Source organism: Chionomys nivalis, chromosome 23 (genome assembly GCF_950005125.1).
Source record: "Chionomys nivalis chromosome 23, mChiNiv1.1, whole genome shotgun sequence".
Classification (NCBI taxonomy): domain Eukaryota; kingdom Metazoa; phylum Chordata; class Mammalia; order Rodentia; family Cricetidae; genus Chionomys; species Chionomys nivalis.
In genome coordinates this window covers 41,954,570-41,967,652 of record NC_080108.1, presented here as the reverse complement: position 1 = coordinate 41,967,652, position 13,083 = coordinate 41,954,570, and positions in this window count along the sequence as shown.

The window sequence follows — 13,083 nt, the reverse complement described above, 5'->3', positions numbered from 1 at the left end:
CCCTAGCTAGTCTGCCTTCCTTAGACTTTTCAATGTTTTCTTATATTTGCTTTATGAAGGACATTCATGTTTTGCTTGCTTTTTATGGCAGAAATAGTGAAATGAATGTTCTAGTTATGTTTTCGGAATCACTGGACAGTGTTTTAAGATCTGTATACGATCTCCCTGAATCGAAGATGTTGCATATTCTGTGGCTTGCAATTTTCTCATCTTGCCCCTTAGAGTCCATTGGCAAAGGTCACCTCTCCAGTCACATCTTTACCATTAGGTAGCATTTAAGGGATGAGAAAAGACTCCACCTGCAACTGAGTGTAGTCTTGCCCTTGTTTGACGTAAGTAAAGGGAAGGATATGAAGAGGACTATAGCAAATGTTTTCTAAAAGAACTGAAAAATAATCATAAAAATAGCCCAATAAAACTGAAAGTTACTTCATGTTTCCTTGTGGGTTTAGGAGAGTTGTGACTAAAGATGAGAAGCCAACAGCAATGAGAACATGGTGAAGAATATGGTTAAAACCCGTTGCCTGGGTTGTGTATTGTTGAGATCCTTTCCCCAAATCCTCCCTCCAGCAGCCCTTGTTCCTACTTATCTTTAGTGTTCCTTGTTTCATCCTGCCGTGTACCAATAAATTTGGTCTCTATTTTTTGTCACTAAATAAATAATTCAATAGTTTAGACTTTCTGGGGACATATATTTTTGACATACCACCTTGCTATACAGCCCAGGCTAGTCTCAAACTTGTAATCTTTCTCCTTTCCATCTCCTGAGTTCTGGGATGACAGCTCTGTACCACTAAGCATAACACATTTCAGCTGTGGAAAATATATCATAGCATCTTTCATGTTCACCTTGGCTTATAGTTTCCTTTCTCTTAGAGCTGCTTCTGACTCTTGCTTTAATTGGCAATGGAACAATAGCAGAGTAATAGAATACCAACAGAATATTTTAGGACCTGCCATTTCCTGAGCCCAATCCCAGTGAAAATTCACACAATAGTTTCTGTATCTGTAACTGGGAGTGGCTGACAGACAACTCTCCATTAGAAGTGGGAGAAGATTGATGTGTATGGATTTATTGGTAAGTACACGTATGCATTTCCCACTTTAAATATTGCAGAATGACAACCTTGAAATATTTACTTAGAGCTTACTTTAGAGCTATGAAATATTTGCATAGCAGGGCCTCTGACTCATTTCAAAGAACTGCACCAAGTATGTTCTAGAGGACCTCTTGGCATTTAGAATTTTTTTTTGTTATTTCCTTCATTTAGAGGCAAGTGTCAAAGGTGACTATTGAAAATCTCAGTAGGAACACTCACTTCTGCAAACCAAATGGCTCAGGATCCTGAAAGTCTCTTCACAGGTAAGGCTTTGGAAAAAGAATAGATGTCAAGATCCTAGAAGCTGCTGCTGCAAAAAATCACAGCTCTCACCTCAAAGGAGAAAAGAAGCAAGAAGTGTTTTTTGTTTTAATGTTTTTTCTTGTTTTTGTTTGTTTTGTTGTATGTTTTTGTCTTGTTTTTGTTTTGTTTTCTTTTGTTTGAACCAATATTAGTGATGATACCCTGAAAACAGAGATTCACATTTCACCAAATTCCGTATTCTAACATACTACCACTCTGATGAGGTTTTATAGGACCAGAGCAAAGGAGTCATAAACAAGGTCACCTTTCAAATGCTTCAGTGGAGGCATTAGATAGGTGGGATAAAGCAAAGTATGAAAATCTCTGCTACAGGTCTCAGGAGTGACCTAATCTCATCCTTAAACTTCTGCTTGAAAAGAGCAAGGTGTTACTTTGTACATTCTGAAAGATTTATCTAATGTCCAGGAGGATGTTTTCTCATATATACCAACACAATAAATAGCTACTCTGGAGGCTAAAAACAACACAGGATAGTTTGGCTCTGTGCTTGCAATGTTCCAAACTCCCCACAGTCATTGTGGCTGCAAACCTGTAATCCTTGCAGAAAGCACAGTAGAAGGGACAAATTCTTTAATAATTTTTGTTCCCAAATTCTAGATAACATCATAATGTCCTTTAATGTTAACACAGAAAGTTAACGGATGAAAGGGACCCTTGAAATCATTTTCAAATGTTATTCCTGTGGGATTTGTTTTTGTTTGTTTGTTTGTTTTATTCTGCAGTTTCCTCCCACTTCCCAGTGCTCACATTCTCACTGTTATCAAAGCAAGTAATGGTGACATCATCATTGCCTTGGGGGCATCCAGAAAGTCCTGGAAACACGTACATACAACCAATGCTACATGAAATCACTAGGTTGTGCAACAATAAAGATTTGTAAAGAGATTATGAGTTTTGGAGGAGAAAAAAGATGGGGAGAAGTTGAAGCAGTAGACATGACAGGGAGTTTGTACACAGTGCTTATGTTTGAAGATCACAAAGCACAAAAAATATTTTTAAAAGATGAAAAGAACAAAGGACATGTCATTTCTGGCATGGTATACCTCCTAGAATCCTGAATACATGAGTTCTTTTTGTTGGGTTTCCTTTTGAGAATGACTTATACTAAAATTTCTACTAAGACTGGCAAAATGTTTGGAAAAGAAGTAGAAAAAAAATATCCTCACCTGAGAATAGAGGGGAGGGAAATCTGATTATGTTCCTTAACTGATTATTTTTTCATTTCTCCTTTGGTGTAGGAGGTCTTTGTATTTGTGTTGATGTCAATGGTTGAATAAAGAAAACTACCTTGGTCTAGTTGATAGGGCGGAACTCAGGTAGGTGGGGAAGACAGAACTGAATGCTGGGAGGAGAAGGCAGAGTCAGAGATTGCTCCCCATGAAACTGCCAGGTCAGACATGCTGAATCTTTCCCAGAAAGCCACGGCCTTGTGGTGACATACAGATTATTAGAAATGGGTTGAATCAAGATGTGAGAGTTAACCAATAAGAGACTAGAGCTAATGGGCCAGGCAGCAATTTAATTGATACAGATCTCCTTGTGGTTATTTCGGGTGTTAAGCTAGCTGGGCGGTGGGATGAGGCCTGCCGCTTTTCCTTACAACACTCCTTCCACAGTTCTCCCAGATACTCCTCAAACCCAACTTCATGTTCTTTCTCTGTTTTAAACAAAAAGAAAACTCAAACCAAAGCAAGCAAGCAAAGAAACAAACAAACAAAAAATAAAATACCCATGTACAAACATCAAGCTCGATTTGTACTGGCCTACTACCCCTGAGCATGGGGCCTACCCTGGAGTGTGGTTGATATACCCAATATCACTCATTAGAGAAAACTAGTTTTCCCTCTCCCAGTAGGCATCTATTGTAAGGAGCTTCTTGGTTAGCAATGGGACTTTGCATCAACTTCCTTTCTCCATGGTAGGAGTTTGTCTGGCATGAATGTGTGCATGCTGTCATAGCCTCTGAGATTTTTTATGTGCTTCATGCCTGTTCTGTTGGGAAAATCCTGTTTCTTTTGAGTTGTCTAGAATTTGTGAATCTGGCCACCCTTTTCCCTTCTCTTCAGCACAGAAACCTGAGCCTTGAGAGAAGAGGACCTGTCATTGTTAAAGTCAGGAACTTTAGATAGGTCATGATCCCTAGGGGAAAACCTAGACTACTATTCTGCTAAAGCAATCTAGTGATAGAATAACTCCTAATGACTTATTGCTATACCAATATATCACCGCATCACTCAGTCCTCATAAGAAAAGTTTCTTACAGTAGATGACAATGAAACATAGAGATTCACAACTGTGCAATGTTTTTAATATTTCAATTTTGTGAAATATGTGCAAACCTGTGGTCAAATGATAACTCAGAGTAAGGACTTATTCTCCTTTTCCATCATTTGGGTTCTAGGAATGAAACATAGCCCATTAGGCTTGGCAACAAGCTCCTTTACCTATTATGCCAACTAACCAGTCACCTATCATTAACTCTCATCATCATATATAAAATAGATTTTCCTCTGTTAGATTACCATAGCCCATAACACAGAGATAACTATGTTAAAAATCAGTAAATACCATAGTGCTGGGTTTTGTCTGTAATCCTTCTGTCTATAATCCTGGTACCCAGGAGACTGGGGTGGAAATATCAGGCATCCAAGGCCATCCTTGGCTACATAGTCAGTTTGAGGTTAGGCTGGGCTGTAGGAAAGCCTTTCTAAAAGCAACCATTAATGGACAACTGCAACTCTGTGCTCTTACGTTAAATGACTGAATTCTCCCTACTCCTCTGACCCCTGTGACCTACAAACAGCAGTGATAAAAAGATGTATGAAGCAGTTCCCACATGGAAACTCTAAGGCTCTTAAAGAGGCTATATAACTTGATCATAGTCACACCAGGGAAACTATGAAGCCATGTTCTAAACTCAGATCTAAGCACAAAATCTATTTTGTGAGCCACATCTCTGTACTTTTGCTCCCTAAGTGCAGTAAAACCCAACCTTATTGTGTTCATATTTGCAACAGTTTTACATGGAGCTACTTAGTAGTTCGAATGTTCCACTATTTCTTCTTAATTTCTACCATTTTGCAAAAATAATCTAATTTTCTTTTTTAAAAACATAAAAGAAGCAAAAGCAAAGCAATCTATAACTATCTCATGTATTGATCTTGCATAAGTGTTGGGGTCCAAACCCAACATATATTATCTCTCTGGACTGGTGTGGAGGCAAAGGAAATCTTGAGACACAGTTTACACAGCAATATCGGAAGGGAGTCTCGGGGTACATTTAAATCCTAAAGATCACCCGTTTTTATTCTCAAAACAGCTTTTATATCCAAAAGTAAACTGAGGGGTTCACAGCAATCAGGGGACTAAAGTCAAGTCTGCAGCTGTGGCTCCTCTGTCACTAGCTTGAATTAACGTTCTTCCCAGGATCTCTGTATTTACAAAGAAGGCAGCAGAACAACATTAGCATATCCTGACCCAGGACAGCCAGTTTGTAAGTGCTATGTGACCACTTCAGGTGCAAAAGCCAACAAGAAGACCAAGTCCCATATGTAAAAGCAAAGAGCCTTTATTTTAGTCAAGTTTGCAAACTCAGTCTCTCTACATGTCCAACATATTGGAATATACAGAGTCCAGAGTTCAGTTACAATTGGGTTTTTATAGTAGTAAAAGTGGGGGTGGGGGTTTTTTGAGGTTTAGAATCCTTGATTTGCTGACATTTGTCTAGGGGTGTCCTGGTGGGTGTGTGCTGGCAGATGGTCCTATTTACAGCAATTCGAATGTTAGCCATTTCCTTTGGATGATCTGTTTTTGGGTAGTGCTAGGTAATCTCAGTTTGTGGTTCTTTCTGCAACCAGGTATTGCCTCAGGGTAAACTACTGAGACTCAGGCCTCTTATTAAATTTATCGAGGGCTGAGTTCTACTCTGGCAGGTGATAATGGTTGGAAGTAAAGAACTTCCTTTGGGTGACCTGCCCATACTTAGCTTATCATGGCTGGCCCTCACATTCCCGCATTCACAAGCACTGATGACAGGACCCAATCTTGAGTCCTGCTTGCCTTTGGTTTTAAGGAGGCAGGGAACTACTTAAGTTAATAAATCTATTAATTGACAACTTTGGACCTAGTATATTAACACGCACTATAGGTAGTTATCTTGTCCCCATGCCAGGGAGTTTTCCTTTGTTTCAGCCTTTTAACCTATTTTGGGAAGGGGGCATGGGACAACGTGTTCCTTTCTGTAACTGCTTCAAGCTGACAATGGGGCATTGTTATCCAGGCCCAAGCAGGTTGAAAGGCTGGCCAAAGGGAGGAGCATTTAGGCAATTGGGCACTCATCAGACTTTATTGAAGGAACAGGGAGTGTTCACATCAGTTGGACTGGTCCACATCACCTTTCAGGAAGTCCAGGGCTCTCCACCATTCAGAGCAGGTTGTAGTCAGCAACTGATACTTAGATGTGTCTGCCAGCCAAGTGGAAGCTTATTGAGATAAGTTTAAACTAGGAACAGTTTAAACTTTACTTACTTAAAGAAAAAGACATATTGTAGAAAAAGAACAGATAACAGGTATCTGCAAACAGAAGGTATAGACTAATAACTTTGAGTCCTAACGAAAACTACAGATTTGTTACAAGCATATATATTTTTCTGCTGTCCAGAGAACCATGTATTATTTGGACAGTGATGTCTTTGGCCCAATGGGAAACACCTTTATGTTTATATTTAAATGGCAACTAGAATAAATCTAAAATCTTGAGCTTGTGACATACACAGCAAGTAGTCATTGCTCTATCAGCTTATTAGTTTTTAATGAGCTAACAAGCTGGCTGTAGCTTTGTGTGAGGATCTGGATGTCTTTTGTTGTTAAGCTGACATTATAAATGTCCTAGCCATCAATACTATCAGAGATCTCAGAAGGATAAATAAAGTATATCTGAGTACAGACCAAACAATTTTTAAATCTATTAAAAATGACAGGGACCAGAGTCCATATACCGTTAGTCTAGGCAAAAGTGGTGCAATCAATTCTCCAAAGTTCTGCTGTCTGTTCACAGACTGGACTGGGTCCTGGCAGCCAGTGTTGCACTGGGGGGCATCTTGCCCACTGGTCAGCATCATTGTAATCTAGGTGGAGACCTCATGGTATCTCATAATCTTCTTTGGAGACCCTGGGTTACTGCTAGGATCTTGGAGTCTCTGTCTAATATGATAGGCTTTTTTTTTTTTTTTTTGAGACAGGGTTTCTCTGTAGCTTTGGTGCCTGTCCCGGAACTAGCTCTTGTAAACCAGGCTGGCCTCGAACTCCCAGAGATCCACCTGCCTCTGCCTCCCAAGTGCTGGGATTAAAGGCGTGCGCCACCACCGCCCGGCTTATGATAGGCTTTTTAAATTATCATTTTAAATGCCATATTCTTCAAATCTCTGAACTATGAGGTTGCCTAGGTATGTCTGATTAGACAAACTTTGTTTTTTTATTACTTGTTTTAAGTAATAAGCCTTATTTAGTTTCCTGTCTATGTTTTTAAAGTCAAACTTAAAACAGATGACTGGCTAACTTTCATTTCCTAATAATCTATAAGTTAGCAGCTTTTACAAAACTAGAACTCCATACTCTGTAATTATTTTAAATTAAAGCTAAAAAGGAAACTGAATTAGTTATTCCGAGGATAAACACAGAACAAGTTTATGCCTAGCTGTTAATGCTGTCTCTTACAAAGGCAAGGAACAGGCCCCAGGGGGAAATGGGAACAGGAGGGAGTCTAAGAGCTAGCATTGCCCTAGGGTAAACTGAGACACTCTATAGAACCCATCTTGGCAGGTGTGTATAAGTTGACCTGGGAAAGCTGCCCTTGGCTTTTTATTTTTCCCTCTTCACAAGTACCAATGACAGGACTCGATCATGGGTCCTGTCTGTCTAGGGCGTCAAATCTGTTGATAAGAAGAAGCAGGATTTTTAGGGGCCTGTTAGAGCTGGAATCAAGGTTGTTGACCAAGGAGACCAATTGAACAAGCTTTCATCCAGCTTCCCTGTGAGTGTTTTGGTCTCTATCATTAACAAGGTCACTGAGTTTCTATTCACCCCTGAGTAACTGACATAGAAACATTCTTTCCCCAGATGAGGAGGTCTAAATCTCTTAGTATCAATACAAAAATTTATGACTCAGTTTATTCAAATAGCTTAAACCCAACAACGTTACCAAAGACAAGGAGGCTACAACTGCAGTTTTGCCTATATTGTGATCTCAGTTTAAACATCTGACATGCAGGTGGTCCTAGACTGTCCCTGTTCAACAACCTCCAAAAGATGAAGATTGATAGGCTTGGACACTGTTCTAAGCCCTCTATCAAACTGCTTAGGTCATTGTTTTCTGCATCCCAAGATAAGAACAATTTTGTCTTTGGTTAGTCTTTGGTGCTACGGTTTTGACCCTAATTTTTAGTCTTTTAACGATATAAAACATTTTATAGCGCAGATGTTTCACAGTCTTAAAAAATTAATTTTTAAGTGTTTTTTTTGCAATATCAAGAATATCAACAATAAAGTACATTTTAGAAAGGGACATGAGTCATTATGAAAAAATTTATCCCAATCTAAACTATTTTGGAGATTTGTTAGGCCACTCCATGTGATAAAGATGGTGGTGAAATCATGTGACATTTATTATTTTTTAACTCTAACAAAATGACAATCCAAAATTTAAAATGGAATTTGTAGTAGGAGGCAAGGGCTGCGTCCTGCCTGGCTGGTTTAACCCCCGAAATACCACACAGAAATTGTATTAATTAAATTACTCCCTGGCCCATTATATCTAGCCTCTTCTTGCCTAACTCTCACATCTTGATTTAACCCATTTCTAATAATCTGTATTTCACCACAAGGTCGTGGCTTACCAGGAAAGATTCAGTATTTCTGACCTGGCAGCTGGCTCCATGGCAGTTCTCCATCTGCCCTTCTTCCCTACATCCAGTTCTGTCTACTCTGACTATCTAACTTCCCTATCAAAAGGCTAAGGCAGTCTCTTTATTCAACCAATGAAAGCAATACAAATACAGAAGGACCTCTTATACCATTTCCTCTTTTTCTGTTAAAACAAAAGAGACAGCTTTAACATAATAAAATTACATATAACAGAACAGTAATCAAGCAAGAATTATAGTTACAATATTTATATCTATTTTATATTTTATGATAACTAAAGAAAACTATAACTATCCATTCTTCAACTCCATCAAAGACTCCAGAAGGATATAATATTATCTAAGTAAGCAAGAAGTAAGCAACTTCCAAAACTCTAGAAATGACAGAGACATCTCACTGCCTGGACAGTCACCCAAAGTTCTTCTGTACCATTAAGGCATCCATCTTCAGCCTACAGGCCCATAGTATCAAGCAGACTTTTCCATGAAGCAGGACATTTTAAAGACAGTTCAGTCATTTCCTTTTGTGTCCTGCAGAATGTCTCGCAGATTCTTTCATGAAGCAGGAACCCCAAAAGACCATCTCACCTTTAGGCAAGTTCAGCAGTCTTCTCTCTGAGGGTTTTTTTGTGTTTAGTTTATGCAACAGTCCAGGCAAGAGCAGTTTCTTGCACAAATGGCTAACCAACTCCATAAGGAGCCTCTTTGATGTCCATCTTCCTCTAGAAGTTGATTTGTGCTGCCAGGAGCGGACGTGTCTCATTGTCATGAAAAAACATAAGTTATTAAAACATTAAATGCCATATTCTGTAGACTTTGAAAGATATGAAGAATGCCTAACTGAAATATATCTATGCACATCTAGAAAATCTAGCTAATATGACTACAAACTTGACTATTATAAATGATTATCCGTTAACAACCTATACTTCCCAATTATACATTACATCTTTTATTTATTTTTTATTCTTTTTTAATTAATATTTCCACCTGCTCCCCGTTTCCCATTTCCCTGCCCTCCTCCCAAATATTGCCCCCTCCCCCCACTCCCCTCCCCCCATCCCCACTCCTCTTCTCCAACCCCCACACCATTCCCCCTCCCTCTCGATACTGAAGAGTAGTCCAAATTCCCTGCCCTACAGGAAGACCAAGGTCCTCCCACTTCCATCCAGGCCCAGGAAGGTGAGCATCCAAACAGGCTAAGCTCCCACAAAGCCAGTTCATGTATTAGGATCGAAACCTAGTGCCATTGTCCTTGGCTTCTCATCAGCCTTCATTGTCCGCCATGCTCAGAGAGTCCAGTTTCAACCCATGCTTATTCAGTCCCAGACCAGCTGGCCTTGGTGAGCTCCCAATAAATCAGATCCACTGTCACAGTGGGTGGGTGCATCCCTCGTGGTCCTGATTTCCTTGCTCATGTTCTCCCTCCTTCTGCTCCTCATTTGGACCTTAAGACCTCAGACCGTTGGTCCAAATTGAGTCTCTGTCTCTACCTCGATCCATCGCCAGATGAAGGTTCTAAGGTGATATGTAAGATATTCATCAGTATAGGATAGGGTCATTTCAGGTTCCCTCTCCTCAGTTGCCCAAGGTACCAGCTGGGGACATCTCCCTGGACACCTGCGAACCCCTCTAGAGTCAAGTCTCTTTGCCAACCCTAAGATGGCTCCCTTAGTTAGGATATATACTTCGCTGCTCCCATATCCAAACTTCCTATATCCCAACCATCCAAATCCCCCGAGCTCCTCCCATCCTCCCCTTCTCACGTTTCTCATCCCATTTCCCCTTTGCCCCATGCCACCTCACCCGCAAGTTCCCAGTTTTTGCCCTGCAATCTTGTCTACTTCCCCTCTCCAGGCGGATGACTATACGATTTTCTTTGGGTTCACTTTCTTATTTAGCTTCTCTAGGATCACAAATTATATGCTCAATGTCCTTTATTTATGGCTAGAAACCGATTATGAGTGAGTACATCCCATGTTCCTCTTTTTGGGTCTGGGATACCTCACTCAGGATAGTGTTTTCTATTTCCACCCATTTGCACGCAAAATTCGAGAAGTCATTGTTTTTTACCGCTGAGTAGTACTCTAATATGTATGTATTCCAGACTTTCTTCATCCATTCCTCCATTGAAGGGCATCTAGGTTGCTTCCAGGTTTTGGCTATTACAAACAATGCTGCTATGAACATAGTTGAACAGATACTTTTGTCATTTGATGGGGCATCTCTTGGGTATATTCCCAAGAGTGGTATTACTGGATCTTGGGGTAGGTTGATCCCAAATTTCCTGAGAAATCACCACACTGATTTCTAAAGTGGTTGCACAAGTTTGCATTCCCACCAGCAATGAATGAGTGTGCCCCTTTCTCCACAACCTCTCCAGCAAAGGCTATCATTGGTGTTTTTGATTTTAGCCATTCTGACAGGTGTAAGATGGTATCTCAAAGTTGTTTTAATTTGCATTTCCCTTATCGCTAAGGAGGTTGAGCATGACTTTAAGTGTCTTTTGGCCATTTGAATTTCTTCTGTTGAGAATTCTCTGTTCAGTTCAGTGCCCCATTATTTTATTGGGTTAATTAGCATTTTAAAGTCTAGTTTCTTGAGTTCTTTATATATTTTGGAGATCAGACCTTTGTCTGTTGCAGGGTTGGTGAAGATCTTCTCCCAGTCAGTGGGTTGCCTTTTTGTCTTAGTGACAGTGTCCTTTGCTTTACAGAAGCTACTCAGTTTCAGGAGGTCCCATTTATTCAATGTTGTCCTTAATGTCTGTGCTGCTGGGGATAAACTTAGGAAGTGATCTCCTGTACCCATATGTTGTAGAGTACTTCCCACTGTTTCTTCTATCAGGTTCAGTGTGTTCAGACTAATATTGAGGTCTTTAATCCATTTGGACTTGAGTTTTGTGCATGGTGATAGATATGGATCTATTTTCATTCTTCTACACATTGACAACCAGTTCTGCCAGCACCATTTGTTGAAGATGCTCTCTTTTTTCCATTGAATACTTTTAGCTCCTTTATCAAAAATTAGGTGTTCATATGTTTGTGGGTTAAAATCAGGGTCTTCTACTCGGTTCCATTGATCGACTTCTCTGTTTTTATGCCAATACCAAGCTATTTTCAATACTGAGGCTCTGTAATAGAGTTTGAGGTCAGGGGTGGTAATGTCTCCAGACGATCCTTTATTTTGGCTATCCTGGGGTTTTTGTTTCTCCATATAAAGTTGATTATTGTCCTCTCAAGATCTGTGAAGAATTTTGATGGGATTTTAATGGGGATTGCATTGAATCTATAAATTGCCCTTGGTAGAATTGCCATTTTTACTATGTTGATCCTCCCAATCCAAGAGAAAGGGAGATCCTTCCATTTTCTGGTATCCTCCTCAATTTCTTTCTTCATAGACTTAAAGTTCTTGTCAAATAGATCCTTCACTTCCTTGGTTAGAGTTACCCCAAGATATTTTATGCTATTTGTGGCTATTGTGAAGGGTGATGCTTCTCTGATTTCCATCTCTGCTTCCTTATCCTTTGTGTATAGGAGGTCAACTGATTTTTTGGAATTGTCTTGTATCCTGCAACGCTACTATAGGTATTTATCAGCTGAAGGAGTTCTTTGCTGGAGTTTTTGGGCTCGCTTATGTACACTATCATATCGTCTGCAAATAATGAAAGTTTAACTTCTTCCTTTCCGATTTGAATCCCTTTGATCCCCTTATGTTGTCTTATTGCTATTGCTAGAATTTCAAGCACTATATTAAAGAGGTATGGAGAGAGTGGACAACCTTGTCGTGTTCCTGATTTTAGTGGAATAGCTTTGAGTTTCTCTCCATTTAATTTGATGTTAGCTGACGGCTTGCTATAAATAGCTTTTATTATACTTAGGTACGACCCTTGTATCCATAATCTCTCTAAGACCTTTATCATAAAGGGATGTTGAATTTTGTCAAATGCTTTTTCAGCATGTAATGAAATGATCATATGGTTTTTTTCTTTCAGTTTATTTATATGATGGATTACATTGATAGATTTTCGTATGTTGAACCAGCCCTGCATCTCTGGGATGAAGCCTACTTGATCATAATGGATAATTTTTCTAATGTGTTCTTGGATACGGTTTACCAGTATTTTATTGAGTATTTTTGCGTTGATGTTCATGAGTGAGATTGGCCTGTAGTTCTCTTTCTTGATTGTGTCTTTGTGTGGTTTTGGTATCAGAGTAACTGCAGCTTCATAAAAGGAATTTGGCAATGACTTCTCTGTTTCTATATTGTGAAATACATTAAGGACTATAGGTATTAGGTCTTCTTGGAAGTTCTGGTAGAATTCTGCATTGAAGCCGTCTGGACCTGGGCTTTTTTTGGTGGGGAGGTTTTTTATAACAACTTCTAATTCTTCGCGACTAACAGGTCTATTTAGATTCTTCACCTGGTCCTGGTTTAACTTTGGTATATGGTACTTATCTAAAAAAGTGTTCATTTCTTTTTCATTTTCCAATTTTGTGGCATACAGGTTTTTGTAGTAAAATCTAATGATTCTCTGAAATTCCTCTGTGTCTGTGGTTATGTCTCCCTTTTCATTTCTGATTTTGTTAATTTGCATATTCTCTCTCCGCCGTTTGATTAGTTTGGATAGGGGTTTATCAATCTCATTGATTTTCTCCAAGAACCAGCTTTTTGTTTCATTGATTCTTTGGATTGTTTTCTGTGTTTCTATTTTGTTGATTTCAGCCCTCAATTTGATT